At 46.0% G+C, this 18,737-nt stretch overlaps 1 non-coding gene and 1 pseudogene across 1 annotated transcript in view; both read right to left on the bottom strand.

The window, feature by feature from the left end:
* Positions 1-342: 342 nt before the first annotated feature.
* On the bottom strand, positions 343-465 carry LOC130396226 (5S ribosomal RNA; annotated as a pseudogene).
* Positions 466-18,655: 18,190 nt separating this feature from the next.
* LOC130401025 (5S ribosomal RNA) overlaps positions 18,656-18,737 on the bottom strand; it is a 119-nt gene continuing 37 nt past the window's right edge. The window contains exon 1 of the ribosomal RNA XR_008903488.1: positions 18,656-18,737. This exon is cut by the window's right edge and continues 37 nt beyond it. This is a non-coding gene — a ribosomal RNA (5S ribosomal RNA).

Genomic DNA, 18,737 nt, shown 5'->3' with positions numbered 1-18,737 from the left:
AACACTGCGTGTGCGTGTGATGTTAAATGTTTGAACCAAGGTTAACGGTTAAAGTGTCAGAGAATGGGTGGTGATTTTTTGACGTCCTCCCATGATCTGAAGTGAGCGTGCGTGTTTGTGTTGGTGAAAGTTTAAGAAATGTACAACTGTCGGTTCAGCTCTCTGGTGCTCCCTGCTGGCAGTATCACCTATACTGTCCTCATGCTTTCACAAAAATAGTTTGAGAGACGTTGTCAGTTTTTGTATGTTGCTTAAATCCTCCAAAGCGGTTGGCAGTAAACATCAGGTCACGGTACGCCACGGTAGGCCACGGAGTCAATGAGCTCGAGTTGAAAAAGAAAAAACTTACAGCACCTGGTATCTCCCAGCAAGGTCTCCCATCCAAGTACTAACCAGGACCGACCCTGCTTAGCTTCCCGAGTTCAGACGAGATCGGGCGTGTTCAGGGTGTGTATGGCCGTAAGCAAATAGTGAAGGCGCAAAAGCAGGTTTTATACAGTAGCACAAAGGAGTGAGCAAGCTGCTGAGGCTCGACTTTACACTTTTACAAAAACAATCATTAGTTAGATATAAACGGCAGTATTGATTCAGTAGGACTCCTTATCCATGTAAACCATCATTGTGACATCTGAATTCAGTAATTATCTGAAATACACTGCGTGTGCGTGTGATGTTAATGTTTGAACCAAGGTTAACGGTTAAAGGGTCAGAGAATGGGTGGTGATTTTTTGACGTCCTCCCATGATCTGAAGTGAGCGTGCGTGTTTGTGTTGGTGAAAGTTTAAGAAATGTACAACTGTCGTTTCAGCTCTCTGGTGCTCCCTGCTGGCAGTATCACTATACTGTCCTCATGTTTCACAAAAATAGTTTTGAGAGACGTTGTCAGTCTTTGTATGTTGCTTAAATCCTCCAAAGCGGTTGGCAGTAAAAATCAGGTCACGGTAGGCCACGGAGGCAATGAGCTTGAGTTGAAAAAGAAAAAGCTTACAGCACCTGGTATTCCCAGGGGGTCTCCCATCCAAGTACTAACCAGGCCCGACCCTGCTTAGCTTGCGAGATCAGACGAGATCGGGCGTGTTTTTTTTTTTAAACTTTTTTATTATCAAAAATATATTCAATTTTATACAATTACGCATTCATTTATACATATATCAAATAAAAGTAAATGAAAAACTGCCCACAAATTAAACCACAAACCGCACAAACAATTAACTAAACACACTTTCTCTTTTAAATTAAAAATAAGAACCACACAGCAAAAACAGTATCTTTTCCCAAATACACTTACCCTCGAAATTAAACCGCCCCCTCAGTCCCAAAGCACAACCGAACAGCCCAAACCCAGAATTTTTAACCTCGAACATTTACCCACAAAATTAAACCACCCCTCATTCGAAAAAAACACACAAACCAAAATCCCACACAAAACTCCCTCGCTCTCCCACCTCCAAAATTATGCCACCCCCTTTAAACCACCCAAATCAACCCCAAACGGTGCCCTGCTCAGTCATCCATACAATTCCATTCTCATTCAAACCACATACTCCCGCACTCTCTACAAACATACTCACAAACAAAGCCTCGTCCACAACATACAGCATTCGTAAGTGTCTTTTCCATTCATTCACAACAGCCTCCATGCATCCAACTTTCTCCTTTCATACAGCGCAAAATTGCGCCTGTTAAAAATCGCCCTCCTTGCAAATCCAAGATCATATTGATCATTTTCCAATTTCTATATTTCCTACTCACTCCCAAGAGTACAGACAATTCCCACCCCCGTTCCACCCAGCAGTCTCCCACACTGGCACCCTCCCAGCAGCCCCTTGATTTTTCCCCAGAATTCCACTAGCTCGCAACAATACACAAAAATGTGATTCACGTCTTCATCCCCACTTTCACACACCATACACGTCCTCCCATACACTCCCCTGTGCATTTGGTGCAGGATGATGCATGTGAAAATCCTCCTGTGCCTTATCTTGAAATCAAGATCAAATATTGCATGCGGTGTGTGCGGTATGTTAATGTACTTCCACAAAATGTTGGGTGTAATGTCCGGATATGTGTCTGCCCATTTACTCTCACATGTGGGTTTTTGCACTCTATGTGTACAATGCATGCTTGTACCAAATCTTTGTCTTGACATCAGTAATGGCGTGTGACTCCCCCCCCAGGCACAGGAAGATTCCCACCACATCATCCTGCCCAACCCTCCCTTATTTCTAAACCCGTCCCCCCATTCACATCATCACACACTCTTCCACTCTCTCCAACACTTTCACAATCACTCCCCTCCTATATGTTATCCCCTTCTCTCTCATTATCCTAATCACTCTTCTTTATCCCATCTCCCTCCCCTGTCGACTAGATCTCCCACCCGCTTCAGCCCCGCCCTCTCAAGAGCCACGCTCTTGATGACCCCTCCGCCCCCTTGTTTAAAATATGGGCTGGAGAGGAAAGGTAGCCTCATCACAGACGCTCTTGACTCGCATACGAGTGTAGTCTTATGAAACAGCAGGAACCACGCGTTGAGCACCTCCTGGAAGAACCGCGGCAGATGTGCATATGCCGCTGCGTTCTGCGTCTGCAACAATTGTCATCACTTAAGAGACCAAATGTGCTCAGCCACTGGCTGAAGTGGCCCTTCCAGGCCGCCTCCCGACTTGCATCCCTAAATTTGCCTATCAATTTAGTTCGTAACGCAGTTCTTTTTGCGAGTACGTCCATCAATCCTAGCCCACCCTGATCATTGACCCTTATCAGCGTTCTATGCGCTATACTGGCTGCTTTTGCTCCTCCAAATAAAGTCTCTAACGACTTTGGCAATCTTCTGCTCAGCCCAAGTCGGAAGCGCACAAGTGCTCAAGGCATGATTCACCTGCGACAACACTAGAGCATTGGTGACGGCCACCCTTCCCCTCAACAGCAGACCCCTAGCCCTCCACATACTCAGGGTCTTTTGCATACGCCCAATAACATCCTTCCACGTCAAATCATCGCATTCATTCTCATCACTACAAACATACACTCCGAGCACTTTTCTTTGATTCTCCACTACTTTGAATCCCCATTTGTTATCTAGGTCTTTGTTCCTACCCATCCCCATTATTTCAGATTTCTCCATATTAATTTTTGCTCCTGAAGCTCTCTCATACGTTTCTATATGTTTCAACACTATATCCACATCACTCTCACTTTTTACCATTACATTAATATCATCCGCATACTGCATTAAACTAATTTTTCCCTTACCTATTCCACACACTCTTTTGTCATTCAAAATTAAAGCCGCCAACGGCTCCGCCACCATGCTATAGAGCAGTGCTGACATTGGGCAGCCCTGCCTCACTGACCTCTTGGACATCGAAAGAGTCAGTCAGAGCACCGTTACACTTAATTTTACTCTTAGCCCCCCCATAGAGCAATCCCACCCACCCCCTAATTTAGTCCCAAATCCAAGTTTCTCCAGTACCCTCCCCAAAAAATCCGATCCACCCTATCAAACGCTTTGTTTAATCAATCCCCAGCCACAATCCTCCCTCCCCTTCCATATCTCTAACTACCTGTTTTATTGTTAATATCGAATCCCCAATGTCCCTCCCCGGAATGCTATACGCTTGAGTTGGACCTATTACTGAGCCTATACCTCCCTCATTCTATTCGCAAGTATCTTAGCAATAATTTTATAGTCAGTGTTGAGTAGACTGATTGGCCTATAGTTATCAAGATTTTTGTTATCACCCTTATTTTTATAAAAAAATCGTAATTATGCCTAATCCCATACTCTCCGGGAGCCAGCCTGTTTTCTCCACATACTTGCAGAGTTTTTCAACCACCGGGAGCCAGAATTCCCTTAAAGCCGACGTAAAACTCGGCTGTCAGACCATCACTCCCCGGGCTCTTATTCTTGTTAGTCCATCAATAGCACTATAAATCTCTTGCACAGAAAATTCACAATCGCACCAGCACTATCCTCCCTACTTAAAGTCCTCTCCAGTGCCTCTAAGGCCTCTCCCACACTATCCTCATCACATGCATCTTTTTTTAAATAAACACTCATAATAATCCCTAACTACTTTTAATATCTCTTCCTTATCAGTTATTATTTGACCACCATTATCTAATACCTCCTTTATCTCCGTTTTATTTTGTTTTTGTTTTTCCAAACCCAGGAAAAAGGCTGTGCTCCTTCTCCCCTTCGTACATATATTGTATCCTGCTTCTAATAGCAGCCCCTCTACACTTCGCTACCTCTAAGGCACTCATTTTTCTTTTAAATCCACATATTTTTCCGTACATATATTACCCTCCTCATCTAACAGTTTAATTTCCTAATTTAGTTGTTTTCCTCAAATGAACTCCTCTGCATTTTCCCTTTTCCTTTTTTCTATACCATACCTGACACATTTGTTTTTAATTCTTATTTTCACACTCTCCCACCCACACACTATTTCGCATCATCATTCCATTCATCCATCGTTCTCTTCAAAAAAAAACCCATGCTCTTCATAAACACCAGCATCTCCAAAAAGCGGCATTAAAGCACCAAGGCCTCTGGTTGACACTTCCCTCCCCTCCCTCCACACCTCTAACCTAATCCCCGCGTGGTCACTCCAGTTATTATTGATGTATTCCACACTCTTAATTAATTTAACATTACCACTTTGTACCAAACACAAAGTCAATCCTACTCTGTTTCAGAGTATTAGCAACAAGTTGCCTCCTGAAAAACCTTTGCCCACGGGTGTAGGACTCTCCATATGTCTACCAATTGATAGTTCTCCATCAAGTCCTAAGGGTTTGCCTAGTGCTGTCCACTTTTAAACGTATTGTTACTCGATAAAATCAGACTCCGAGTCAAAATAACATTAAAATCCCCCACAATCATACAGTTAGGTTGCACCACAACCAGTTAAACCAGCCAAAAAAACCCTCCTCTCCTTCTCCCCATGGGGTGCATGTAAATTAAGTATTCTAAGTTCCCTCCCCTCATAATAACACAATCAACAACTAAAGACCTCCACTCGGTAAATCTCTATGAACTAAATTAATCCCGTTATTTAGCACTATTAACACATATTGCCACTCCCCTGGCCTGGGAGTCCCTTCAGAAAAAATAATCTGGCCTTTCCACTGCTTTCTAACTCCCTATGCGTAGGTTGTCATCCCACCTAGTTGTCCTGTAAACACAAAATATCAGCTCTTATGTCCAATATGCATTTATTTTATATTCAGTTCTCATACCGTTCGCATTCAGGGAAAAAAATAACCAAAGCCATAAATAATAAAAAATAAAATAAGGAAAAACACACGAAAAAGAGCCAGCTAGCACAATAAACCTTCATCAAAAAATTAACAATTCTTATTCTTCTTCCCACTCCCCTCCGTTTTTGCTTTGCGACATCCTTTTTTTCGCCTCCCTTAGCTCCTCCATGTCCATATCACTCCCCGAGCTCCCCTCCCTCACAGTATTATCCACAAAATCCCCACTCTCCCCACCTCATCATTGCCCCAAGTCATTTTAAGTATTTCCCCGTCCATCCCCAAACATTCTTACCCCTTCCCGTCTTTCACCTCTGCCTCTCACGCTCCTGTCTCCCCCTGCCGCCGCGGCAGGCCCTCGCTCCGCTCTCCCTCAGGTCCGCAGGCTGGCCCGAGGTGAGCTCCTCCTCCAGCAACGTGGGGAATTCCTCCCCCCCAGAGCACCGTCCCGGTCCATTGCTCGCGCCCATGCCCTCCTCCTCTTCCTCACCACCACCGTCATCCTGCGCCCCCGGTTTCGTCACCATCCATCTCGCCGCGTCCTCCTCCTCCTCCTTCTCCACCGGGCATATACAGTCTCTCTCTCCTCCTCCGGCATGTCAGACACTTTGCCACCCCATGGCACACTCCCGAGCGTAGTGTGCCCTGGGCATCCGCAATTATGACAGGTAAAATCCGGGCACTCACGCAGGATGTGGCCCGGCTGCATACAGCTCCTACAAACCTTCATCTGGCGATCGTGGATTACTCTAAAGTATTCACAACCGTTGCGGTATTGATTTAGTGGAATATGGCAAGATTGCACGAGCTCATTAAATTTGACCCGTACAATCCTTTGTACCATCGGCAATATTGGTGCCCGGCCACACCTCCTCTTGATGGACGAAAGCGCCCGACTCCCCACCCACTTAGTTATCCAGGATTTCCGCATCAGAAATGTATGCTGGAAGGGTAGAAGGAAACCACCAGCTCGTCATTAAATAGTTCTCTGGCAATAATCCTAGTGTTGTGTATTTTAAACCCATCGAGCAGACGGTCCTTCCCCCTCTCTCCTCCGCACACCGTCACCTCCAGCTTCCCGAGGGCCAGCACCCTACAGGCCCTGATTTCTCCGCACACGACCGCCATAGCCTTCATTAATTCTCCTATGGGTATAACGTCCCCGCACTGCTCCACGCAAAACCGTGAGCCTCCTCTCATACATGCGCTCTACCTTCTTAATCCCGTCCACTGTTTCTCCACCAGCCACCTGCTCTTGCCCGCCTCCAGCCGCCTTGCCGTTCCCATCTCCCCGCTCTCATCCTTCTCTCCTTTCTCCTCCCGACTCCTCCGCAACACTCCTTCCTCCTCGCAACCCGCCAGCTTTTCCGTCCTCCTCCACCTCAAGTCCTGCTCCATTCACCGTCCCTCCAGCTCGCTGCCCGCCGGCACTCATTTCGCCCGGTGGCTTCGCCGAAGCTAGGCCCCGGATCATTCTCCGCCTCCACCGTTGCAAACAAACAAAAACGACTGGAAAAGTATATATATAATAACTCAGGGCGATCCCCCAACAGTCTATGACTGCGGGGGACGAAAAAAAACACAAAATAACTGGGTTGTTAGACCAGATAGCAACACTCCAAAATTCTCTCCACCAGAACAAACAATTTACCATGCGGCTGTCCAAAAAAAACACTACGTACTCCGACACTGTAGGGGGCGTCAGGGTGGTATGGCCGTAAGCAATTAGTACTGGCGCAAAACCAGGTTTTATACAGTAGCACATAAGGAGTGAGAAACCTGCTGAGGCTCGACGTTACACTTTTACAAAAACAATCATTAGTTAGATATAAACGGCAGTAATTGATTCAGTAGGACTCCTTATCCAAGTAAACGATCATTGTGACATCTGAATTCATTAATTATCTGAAATACACTGCGTGTGCGTGTGATGTTAAATGTTTGAACCAAGGTTAACGGTTAAAGTGTCAGAGAATGGGTGGTGATTTTTGGACGTCCTCCCATGATCTGAAGTGAGCGTTGTGATGGAAAATCTACATGTTGTATTGTTTTGGTCTATATGAATTTAAGTTTTGTTGCTATTCTGTGTAATTTTATATTGTGTCTGCCTTCTGGGCTCCTTTTGGGTCATTTAAAGTGTAAACCGTCAGGGGTAGAGAGATGCATTTTTTATTGCCTGCCCTTTCCTATGTTTCTTGTCTTGTAAATCACCTTCCATGCAATCCTTTGATGTGTGGGCCTGATTTCTCGACCCCCTGGCTAGCGTCAACAAAGCTAGGGGGTCGATGGCACGGCCGCTACCCCCTCCAATGCATTCCCCACAGCTGCAGTTGTAAAGATAACCATCTGGTACACAAAGGCTTTTGGTATTGGGAGACCACCCCCTAATAAACCCAAACGAATAAGAACTCATGGACTTTAGCTACTCGGTGGACTTGTCTGAGCGTACCTTCAGAGAATGAAGTAACACGCAAAGAGAAGCTCCCATCTGGGGCCCCAGATTATTGTAATGTATGCCTGTTATGTTGTTTGTTGATGCATGTTGTGATGTATCTTTGTTCGAACTTTTAATACAAATATATATAACCACTAATTGTCAACAGTAATGTGTGCTTTTTGCATCTAAATATCTCATCTGCTTAGATGCAATATCTGATACAGAAATTGCCACGACAGTTTGGGGGCTCGTCCGGGATATCTAACCTGAAGATTCTATGAAATATCAGCTTCCAATACAGGTCTGAGGATTCGTTCTCAGTCCCAAAGCTCTGCTTCGCCTCCAAGTGGTAACCAAACCAGAGGTCGAGGAAAGGGTGCCTGTGGGGATAAACTAGTGGTTCTTCAGTACGATATCCAAAGGAAAAAAGAATTCGAGCAGGTGAGATCACAATACTGTTAAAGCTTCAAAATAAAATCCGTTACAGAAACGGTATATAAACGTTTCGGTAAACGTAAACTTATGTCTGAACTTAGGCCTCGTTCAAAGAAACTCTGTTATAGGAACATGCGGTAGCTCCGTTTCGCTTCCGTCAATATATATATAGCTATATAGGTAACAGAAAGGGCAGCTAGGGTCTGTCAGTGACGGTAAAGGGAAACCCGTTGAAGCGCGGTTGGTGTTATACATATAAATAATAATAATAGGTATTCATTAATAAATATATGTATATGTGTGTAGTAACAAGGAGGTTTCGGCGATATTAGATAATTTGTTAAATAATAACTAGTGTAAAAGGATAAATAATAACTAGTGTAAAAGGATCTAAAATATGGGGAACAAATCTGGAAAAACTGAGATAACGGGACCTGCGAAGGTGATGTTGGAGAAGCATGGTGAATCGGCTCTGGAGGGTTTAAAATATTGGTGCAAACTGGGTTTTCCTGAAATGGGGAGTTTTAGCTTAAAACGATTACAGGAGTTAGAGAAACGATTGTTGGAGTCAGAAATGAAAAAGAAAAGTTCCAAACTATGTTGGTGTGCATTTTATTTGTGGGAAAGAGAGGGCCAAGATAGAAAAAAAAATCAGCCAGGGACAGAGAGCGTAGAGAGTGTAGGGATTTTTAATCTCAATGTCACCCGAGATATAGACCCGGACCTGGACTGCACCGGCGGACCGCGTGCGAATCCCCCTTCTCCTCCCCCGTATGACAACGCCCATGAAGCCGCCTCATCGGACAATCTCTACCCTGACCCCGAAGAAGAGGAGAAAGCCCCCGCTCGCAGCGCGAGAGAAGATAGGCCTGCAACTCGTAGCCAGAGGAAAGCTCCACAGCAGGCGACGGCCACACCGACCAAGCGGGAGCCCGTCGCCAGCCACTTGAGGAACCAGGGAATGGCGTTCTCCCCAACTCCTCAACATGGGGACGTGATGGATGGACAATTCCCCATGATCGAAGTACTGAACCCCCAGGATGGCAGTCCAGCATACGTTTTCCGTGCATGGAGACCCAGTGACATTAAGGACATAGCGGAATGGCTCCCAGACCCATCTGCAGTGGGAGGGGCTGCCTTCGCCACAGCCCTTCAAGAGTTGGTCCAACAACACAAGGCCTCCATCAGCAAAGTTCGCCAACTCTGTACGTACAGCCAAGGCGACATGCCCGGGAGGGACGAAGCCAAGAAGCTCCAGCTCACCCGACTGGAGGCCCTGGAGAATCCTAAGCCCACCCGTCGCACTCGCAACAGAAACCAAAGAGGCGACCGGCCGAAAGAAAAGAGAAAGGAGAACGCCGGACGATGGAACTGTCATTGTTGTGGAGCCAAGGATCATTGGGTCAAAGACTGCCCGAAAGAAAAGAGAAAGGAGAACGCCGGACGATGGAACTGTCATAATTGTGGAGCCGAGGATCATTGGATCAAAGACTGTCCCAAGAAAAAGAATTGACAAAGACAATGGAAGGGCCGGCCGGCAGTTCGCACCTTCCCGTGAAGTGACTGTGAATCATCCAAGAGGCGGAGGTGGAAGGGGGCATTCGCATTTACGGGACGCAGGAGCAGACCAGGTCCAAGGAGCAGGTATGAGCACCATAACACATAACACAACCAACCAAATGATTGTTATATGGTTCTCACCAGCATTACGCGACCTGATCAGCTAAATGTAATATTATATATGGTTATTATATATAGTTATTATATCAATGGGCTATTGTAGACAGTGGATACTCGATTTTTACAATCTATCACAACCATTTTAATGGTCAACCATATCACACAACCATGACATGACTCCAACTGACCCAGACTAACCCCAACTGACCCCCACTGACAACAGAAGTGTATTGCCTAATATTGAAAATGCAGATTTTTATATTATGATATTTTGTTAATGTTTTATGGCCAAAATGGCAACAAGGTGAATTAATGAACTTATGAGAGAGATTGGAAGAAGTATGTGTTATGGAAGGAGAAGAGATAGATGAGAACGGAAGGCAAGACAAGATAAGGAAAGGGGTGGGGAGAAAGATAACCCATCTGCATCAAGTTTTGTTCAAATAGATCCGGACCTGGACAACGCTCCTCCTCCTCCTGCTTTCAGCCCGACCAGTGGCCCAATACAGTGCAAATACCCCACGTCACAACTCCTCTGCATCAGACTTTATGAAGTTACAGACCATGGGAGGCCCACCTGAAGAGCTACGGAACGGTCTGCTGGACGACACAAGGAGACAGTCCAGCAGGACCAACAGCACCAGAGTGGTGGCCTCCATGGTGCCTGTGTAGCCACAAGGAAGTGGCCTGAACATTGAGACAAAGGAGGGTCTCAGAGACGGGAGAGACGTGGGGACAGGCACTTCAAATGAGAGGCAGAAAGCTGAGAGAGAGGTGGAGGCGTGTCCAGGCGGATGGAGAGAAGAGCAGTGTCCAGGCGGATGTAAAGTATCGCACTAGACACAGCATTCACACATATTACAAGAGAAAGATCTAATGTGTAACTAGGACTGTGTATAAATTGTGTGATAATTTCTTACATCTGAAAGGTTTGAAAGTCATCAGGAAAAGTGGTTTGAAGAAACATAGACAAGTAGAAAAGTTGAAGGTTAAAGAAATGTGTTAGACAGAGTTCAAATGTACGACAGCGGTAGAATTCATTAAGGCAGAAAACGTTAAAATTGAACCCCAAAAAGCATAACCATGATGTATGCTACAATGTTTTTCAGAATTAAAATAGAAGGTTTTTGGTGCGCTCGCAACAGCAAGCCATGCTTACAGGCCTGGGCTTTCCCTTATTATGGTGAATTGACGCATGGGAAAATTCTTGCGTCAAAAGGGGGGATGGGGAGCCCACAACAACAACCTTGGGTATACGACCAAAGCAAACCAAAGGAAATAATTACAAAAAAAAAATTAAACAAACCCCATGTAGGTCCCTCAGAGACATCATGAAGGACAATGGGAAAGAGAAGAGGAATACCGTTTAAATGTTGGGTTATAATGTGTGTTATTAATGCTGACTGGATTGACAATTAATGTTTAGAGTAGTAAACATTAAGTGCTTGCCAACTACTCATGTGTTTGTATCACGGAAGCAGCATTAAGGACACATCAAATAAGAATATTTTTGTTTAGAAATGTTTTTAAAAGGTAGCCTTGTTTCTTTGTTTTGGTTTTCTTTTCTGTTTTTATGTTTATGACTTTTGAATATATGGAAACAGATGACTTGATTGGGATGTTAGGTGATTTTATGCTACCTTCTGTAAAAGCGAACGGTGGTATAAATAGTCTGAACAACCTCCTATAAAAGCGGAGAAGTGCTGATGGTCGGACATGATAGATTTTTGAATTTGTGATTATAAAATAATCAAAGGGGGGATTGTGATGGAAAATCTACATGTTGTATTGTTTTGGTCTATATGAATTTAAGTTTTGTTGCTCTTCTGTGTAATTTTATATAGTGTCTGCCTTCTGGGCTCCTTTTGGGTCATTTAAAGTGTAAACCGTCAGGGGTAGAGAGATGCATTTTTTATTGCCTGCCCTTTCCTATGTTTCTTGTCTTGTAAATCACCTTCCATGCAATCCTTTGATGTGTGGGCCTGATTTCTCGACCCCCTGGCTAGCGTCAACAAAGCTAGGGGGTCGATGGCACGGCCGCTACCCCCTCCAATGCATTCCCCACAGCTGCAGTTGTAAAGATAACCATCTGGTACACAAAGGCTTTTGGTATTGGGAGACCACCCCCTAATAAACCCAAACGAATAAGAACTCATGGACTTTAGCTACTCGGTGGACTTGTCTGAGCGTACCTTCAGAGAATGAAGTAACACGCAAAGAGAAGCTCCCATCTGGGGCCCCAGATTATTGTAATGTATGCCTGTTATGTTGTTTGTTGATGCATTTTGTGATGTATCTTCGTTCGAACTTTTAATACAAATATATATAACCACTAATTGTCAACAGTATTGTGTGCTTTTTGCATCTAAATATCTCATCTGCTTAGACGCAATATCTGATACAGAAATTGCCACGACAGCGTGCGTGTTTGTGTTGGTGAAAGTTTAAGAAATGTACAACTGTCGTTTCAGCTCTCTGGTGCTCCCTGCTGGCAGTATCACTATACTGTCCTCGTGTTTCACAAAAACAGTTTTGAGAGACGTCAGTCTTTGTATGTTGCTTAAATCCTCCAAAGTGGTTGGCAGTAAACATCAGGTCACGGTAGGCCACGGAGGCAATGAGCTCGAGTTGAAAAAGAAAAAGCTTACTGCACCTGGTATTCCCAGGCGGTCTCCCATCCAAGTACTAACCAGGCCCGACCCTGCTTAGCTTCCGAGATCAAACGAGATCGGGCGTGTTTTTTTTTTCTTTTTTATTATCAAAATAGATTCAATTTTATACAATTACACATTCATTTATACGTATATCAAATAAAAGTAAATGAAAAAACAGTCCCACAAATTAAACCACCCTCAGAAAACGCACAAACAATTAACTAAGCACACTTTCTCTTTTAAATTAAAATAAGAACAACACAGCAAAAGCAGTATCTTTTCCCGAATACACTTACCCTCGAAATTAACCGCCCCTCAATCCCAAAGCACAAACCGAATAGCCAAACACAGATTATTTTAACCTCGACCATTTACCCACAAAATTAAACCACCCCTCATTCGAAAAAACCACACAAAACCAAAATCCCACAAAAAACCCCCCACTCTCCCACCTCCAAAAATAAGCCACCCCCTTTAAACCACCCAAATCAACCCCAAACGGTGCCCTGCTCAGTCATCCATACAATTCCATTCTCATTCACACCACATACTCCCGCGCTCTCTACAAACATACTCACAAACAAAGCCTCGTCCACAACATACAGCATTCGTAAGTGTCTTTTCCATTCATTCACAAACAGCCTCCATGCATCCAACTTTCTCCTTTCATACAGCACAAAATCGCGTCTGTTAAAAATCGCCCTCCTTGCGAATCCAAAGATCATATTGATCATTTTCCAATTTCTATATTTCCTACTCACTCCCAAGAGTACAGACAATTCCCACCCCCGTTCCACCCAGCAGTCTCCCACACTGCACCCTCCCAGCAGCCCCTTGATTTTTCCCCAGAACTCCACTAGCTCGCAACTCTTTCCAATATGGCATTTCTTTTATATTCAGTTCTCATAACGTTCGCATTCAGGGAAAAAATAACCAAAGCCATAAATAATAAAAAATAAAATAAGGAAAACCCAACGAAAAAGAGCCAGCTAGCACAATAACCTTCATCAAAAAAATTAACAATTCTTATTCTTCTTCCCACTCCCCTCCGTTTTTTTGCTTTGCGGACAGCCTTTTTTTCGCCTCCCTTAGCTCCTCCATGTCCATATCACTCCCCGAGCTCCCCTCCCTCACAGTATTATCAACAAAATCCCCACTCTCACCCACCTCATCATTGCCCCAAGTCATATTAAGTACAGTTTTTCCCCGTCCCATCCCCAAACATTCTTACCCCTTCCCGTCTTTCACCTCTGCCTCTCACGCTCCTGTCTCCCTGCCGCCGCGGCAGGCCCTCGCTCCGCTCTCCCCTCAGGTCCGCAGGCTGGCCCGAGGTGAGCTCCTCCTCCAGCAACGTGGGGAATTCCTCCCCCCCAGAGACACCGTCCCGGTCCATGCTCGCGCCCATGCCCTCCTCCTCGTCCTCACCACCACCGTCATCCGGCGCCCCCGGTTCGTCACCATCCAGCTCGCCGCCGTCCTCCTCCTTCTCCACCGGGCATATACAGTCTCTCTCTCTCCTCCGGCATGTCAGACACTTTGCCACCCCAGTGGCACACTCCCGAGCGTAGTGGCCCTGGCATCCACAATTATGGCAGGTAAAATCCGGGCACTCACGCAGGATGTGGCCCGGCTGCATACAGCTCCTTCAAACCTTCATCTGGCGGTCGTGGATTACTCTAAAGTATTCAACACCCGTTGCGGTATTGAATTTAGTGGAATATGGCAAGGATTGCACGAGCTCATTAAATTTGACCCGTACAATCCTTGTACCATCGGCAATATTGGTGCCCGGCCACATCCTCCTCTTGATGGACGAAAGCGCCCGGACTCCCCACCCACTTAGTTTATCCAGGATTTCCGCATCAGAAATGTATGCTGGAAGGGTAAGAAAGGAAACCACCAGCTCGTCATTACATAGTTCTCTGGCAATAATCCTAGTGTTGTGTATTTTAAACCCATCGAGCAGACGGTCCTTCCCCCTCTCTCCGCACACCGTCACCTCCAGCTTCCCGAGGGCCAGCACCCTACAGGCCCTGATTTCTCCGCACACGACCGCCATAGCCTTCATTAATTCTCCTATGGGTATAACGTCCCCGCACTGCTCCACGCAAACCGTGAGCCTCCTCTCATACATGCGCTCTACCTTCTTAATCCCGTCCACTGTTTCTCCACCAGCCACCTGCTCTTGCCCGCCTCCAGCCGCCTTGCCGTTCCCATCTCCCCCGCTCTCTCCTTCTCTCCTTTCTCCTCCCGACTCCTCCGCAACACTCCTTCCTCCTCGCAACCCGCCAGCTTTTTCCGTCCTCCTCCACCTCAAGTCCTGCTCCATTCACCGTCCCTCCAGCTCGCTGCCCGCCGGCACTCATTTCGCCCGGTGGCTTCGCCGAAGCTAGGCCCCGGATCATTCTCGCCTCCACCGTTGCAAACAAACAAAAACGACTGGAAAAGTATATATATAATAACTCAGGGCGATCCCCCAACAGTCTATGACTGCGGGGGACGAAAAAAAACACAAAATAACTGGGTTGTTAGACCAGATAGCAACACTCCAAAATTCTCTCCACCAGAACAAACAATTTACCATGCGGCTGTCCAAAAAAACACTACGTACTCCGACACTGTAGGGGGCGTCAGGGTGGTATGGCCGTAAGCAATTAGTGCTGGCGCAAAACCAGGTTTTATACAGTAGCACATAAGGAGTGAGAAACCTGCTGAGGCTCGACGTTACACTTTTACAAAAACAATCATTAGTTAGATATAAACGGCAGTAATTGATTCAGTAGGACTCCTTATCCAAGTAAACGATCATTGTGACATCTGAATTCATTAATTATCTGAAATACACTGCGTGTGCGTGTGATGTTAAATGTTTGAACCAAGGTTAACGGTTAAAGGGTCAGAGAATGGGTGGTGATTTTTTGACGTCCTCCCATGATCTGAAGTGAGCGTGCGTGTTTGTGTTGGTGAAAGTTTAAGAAATGTACAACTGTCGTTTCAGCTCTCTGGTGCTCCCTGCTGGCAGTATCACTATACTGTCCTCGTGTTTCACAAAAATAGTTTTGAGAGACGTTGTCAGTCTTTGTATGTTGCTTAAATCCTCCAAAGCGGTTGGCAGTAAACATCAGGTCACGGTAGGCCACGGAGGCAATGAGCTCGAGTTGAAAAAGAAAATGCTTACAGCACCTGGTATTCCCAGGCGGTCTCCCATCCAAGTACTAACCAGGCCCGACCCTGCTTAGCTTCCGAGATCAGACGAGATCGGGCGTGTTTTTTTTTTTTTTTTTTTTTTTTTTATTATCAAAAATATAGTTTACAATTAAAATTCCGTATTTACAGTAATTTACAATATTTTACGGTCATAACCAAACACAGTAAGACACACAGAAGACATACAGACAGTTGATAATCACAAATGTACGCAACAATCATATAGAGAGGTTAACCCTAATCATACACAACAAACATTTGCGTCGGAGTGGTCTGCCAGGTCTTAACAAGCAGGAAAAACAATGCCCACACTACACACTAAATCCTAACGTCCCTGATTCCGTTACCATGACTAAAGTGCTGTTCCTAACAAAATACTTGTGAAAATCCTCCCCTTCCCATCATTCAGAACCTCCTTCACATTCCCAACCACATCCTCCTTTACAAGTATTGCCACACCACACGATCTTGCCGTCCCACAATTGACGAATAACAGTCCCCTCCATTTCTCCTTGATTTCTGGCATTTTAGCCTGTGTCCAGTTTGTTTCCTGCAGCACTAAAATATCGGATTTAAAATTGATTAACACCTCATCAAACTTCGCCATATTGTTAAGACCGTTGATATTAATTGATGTGAGTGTGACCATTGAAATCAAAAGACACAGAGTGGGTATTACTGTTAAAATCTTTTTTTTTTTTTACGTACCCCTTTCTTTTTCAAGTTCCTCTGTTCCTCATCGGAATCAACCCCTCTCCTGCGTCTGACCCTGGGCGCCCTCTCCCTACAAACACCCAACGCCTCATTCCCAGACTTATTCTCCCTCTCCCTTCCATCAGCCAGTGTGGGGGGGGAAATTATAGGCGCCATACCACGCCAATGAGACGCGTCGGCTGTAGCCTCAATAGTCACAGCACAAGACCCCCAGGCTGCATCTTCCTCTACTGTAGGCCACCCGGGCGCCTGTAAAGAGAGGAGCCCCGCTTGAGAGCTCCTGCCCCCCCCCAACCCTGTGCCCCCATCTCCCCCTGATGCCGGGGCCATTGACACAACCAAATCCACTTCTAGGCTAGCCCCCGTGCCATGTCCCGCCTCGTTCCCCAACTGTCCAGACCCCCGCGGCACCTTGGCTACGCCCTCCGCTGGTGTAGGGTGCCCAGATGCCGGTAGAGAGGAAAGCTCTCCTTGAGAGCTTTGCCCCCCGGGCAACCCCATGCCCCCCACACCCGGGTCCTTCAGCACAACCTGTAGCTGACTGTCCAAGACTGTCTCCCCGTCAGACAGCTCCCCGTGCTCCATCTCCCCTTCCGCACTCTCTTCCCCTCCACTTTCCTCACTCTCCAACGATACAGCCCTTGAGTCTGGGTCAACTGAGAGGGCACCCCCTCCCACCTGCTCCTCCTTACACACACAATTTCCCTTTCTATTACCACACTCTCTGCATTTAATCACAGCCACACACTCCCTTGCATAGTGTCCCTGCTTCCCGCACTTCCGACAGAGGAAGTCAGGACAGTCCCTCACTATATGTCCAGGCTGGATGCACAATCTACACACCTTTAATTGTCTGTCATGGATGACTCGGAAATATTCAGCACCCTTTTCAGTGTCAAAACGTGTGGACCAAGGCAAGGACCGTACTTCCTTGTTAAACTTCACCTTAACAAACCGTGTACCCTCACATATGGTCATCCCAGGCCACTTCCTCCTTGCAATCGGCGAAACTGCCTCCACACCCCAGTCCGCAAGCTTCTTCAGAATCTCCTCATCCGTAATGTACACTGGTAGACTCATAAAGGACACCACCATCTCATCTGCAGTCAAGTCTTTTGCGACGACGCTGGTCCCCCTTATCCTAAAACCATCCAACAATCGCCTCTTCCCGTTGGGGTGATTCATCGTTACTTCATATTGGTTCAATGAGAGGTAGCGACATCCCAAGACCAATCCACATACACTCTGCATCGCCCTTAGCATCTCCATCATCGGGATTTTCTCCTCTCCCACAAGCTCCACAGCCACAGACAACTCCCTGCAGTAGCTCGGGCCACCATCCGCAACCTTGTCCTCCTTCTCTCTTGTTGCTCTCTCCGCAGTCACCGGTCTCCCGCCTAGTACGTCCTCCGATGTCCTCTTCGCCACACAACCACCATCCGTCACCGCAGCAGGAGCCGTGTTCCGTTCCATGCCGTCTTCCATTCGAGTTTTCGAAACCGCGTGAGACATCGAAAAAAAACCGAACTAAAGTATACTAATACTCCCCCAAACAGCAAGCTGTCGGGGGAATAAACGACTAGACGCAAAACTAACCAAAAAATATCTATAAATACTTGATTTACCACCAAAAGAATCCTCGCTCCAACACCGTCCTCCTCTCACCACTCAAGCACACCAAACACTTCCTCAATGGGCGTATCACTTCCTCAATGGGCGTGTTCAGGGTGGTATGGCCGTAAGCAAATAGTGCTGGCGCAAAACCAGGTTTTATACAGTAGCACATAAGGAGTGAGAAACCTGCTGAGGCTCGACGTTACACTTTTACAAAAACAATCATTAGTTAGATATAAACGGCAGTAATTGATTCAGTAGGACTCCTTATCCATGTAAACGATCATTGTGACATCTGAATTAATTAATTATCTGCAATACACTGCGTGTGCGTGTGATGTTAAATGTTTGAACCAAGGTTAACGGTTAAAGGGTCAGAGAATGGGTGGTGATTTTTTGACGTCCTCCCATGATCTGAAGTGAGCGTGCGTGTTTGTGTTGGTGAAAGTTTAAGAAATGTACAACTGTCGGTTCAGCTCTCTGGTGCTCCCTGCTGGCAGTATCACTATACTGTCCTCATGTTTCACAAAAATAGTTTTGAGAGACGTTGTCAGTCTTTGTATGTTGCTTAAATCCTCCAAAGCGGTTGGCAGTAAACATCAGGTCACGGTACGCCACGGAGTCAATGAGCTTGAGTTGAAAAAGAAAAAGCTTACAGCACCTGGTATTCCCAGGCGGTCTCCCATCCAAGTACTAACCAGACCCGACCCTGCTTAGCTTCCGAGATCAGA

This window comes from Gadus chalcogrammus, chromosome 12, assembly GCF_026213295.1.
Source record: "Gadus chalcogrammus isolate NIFS_2021 chromosome 12, NIFS_Gcha_1.0, whole genome shotgun sequence".
In the NCBI taxonomy this organism is placed as follows: Eukaryota; Metazoa; Chordata; class Actinopteri; order Gadiformes; family Gadidae; genus Gadus; species Gadus chalcogrammus.
The sequence above is the reverse complement of the archived record's forward strand: the minus strand, read 5'-3'. Positions and strand labels throughout refer to the sequence as shown.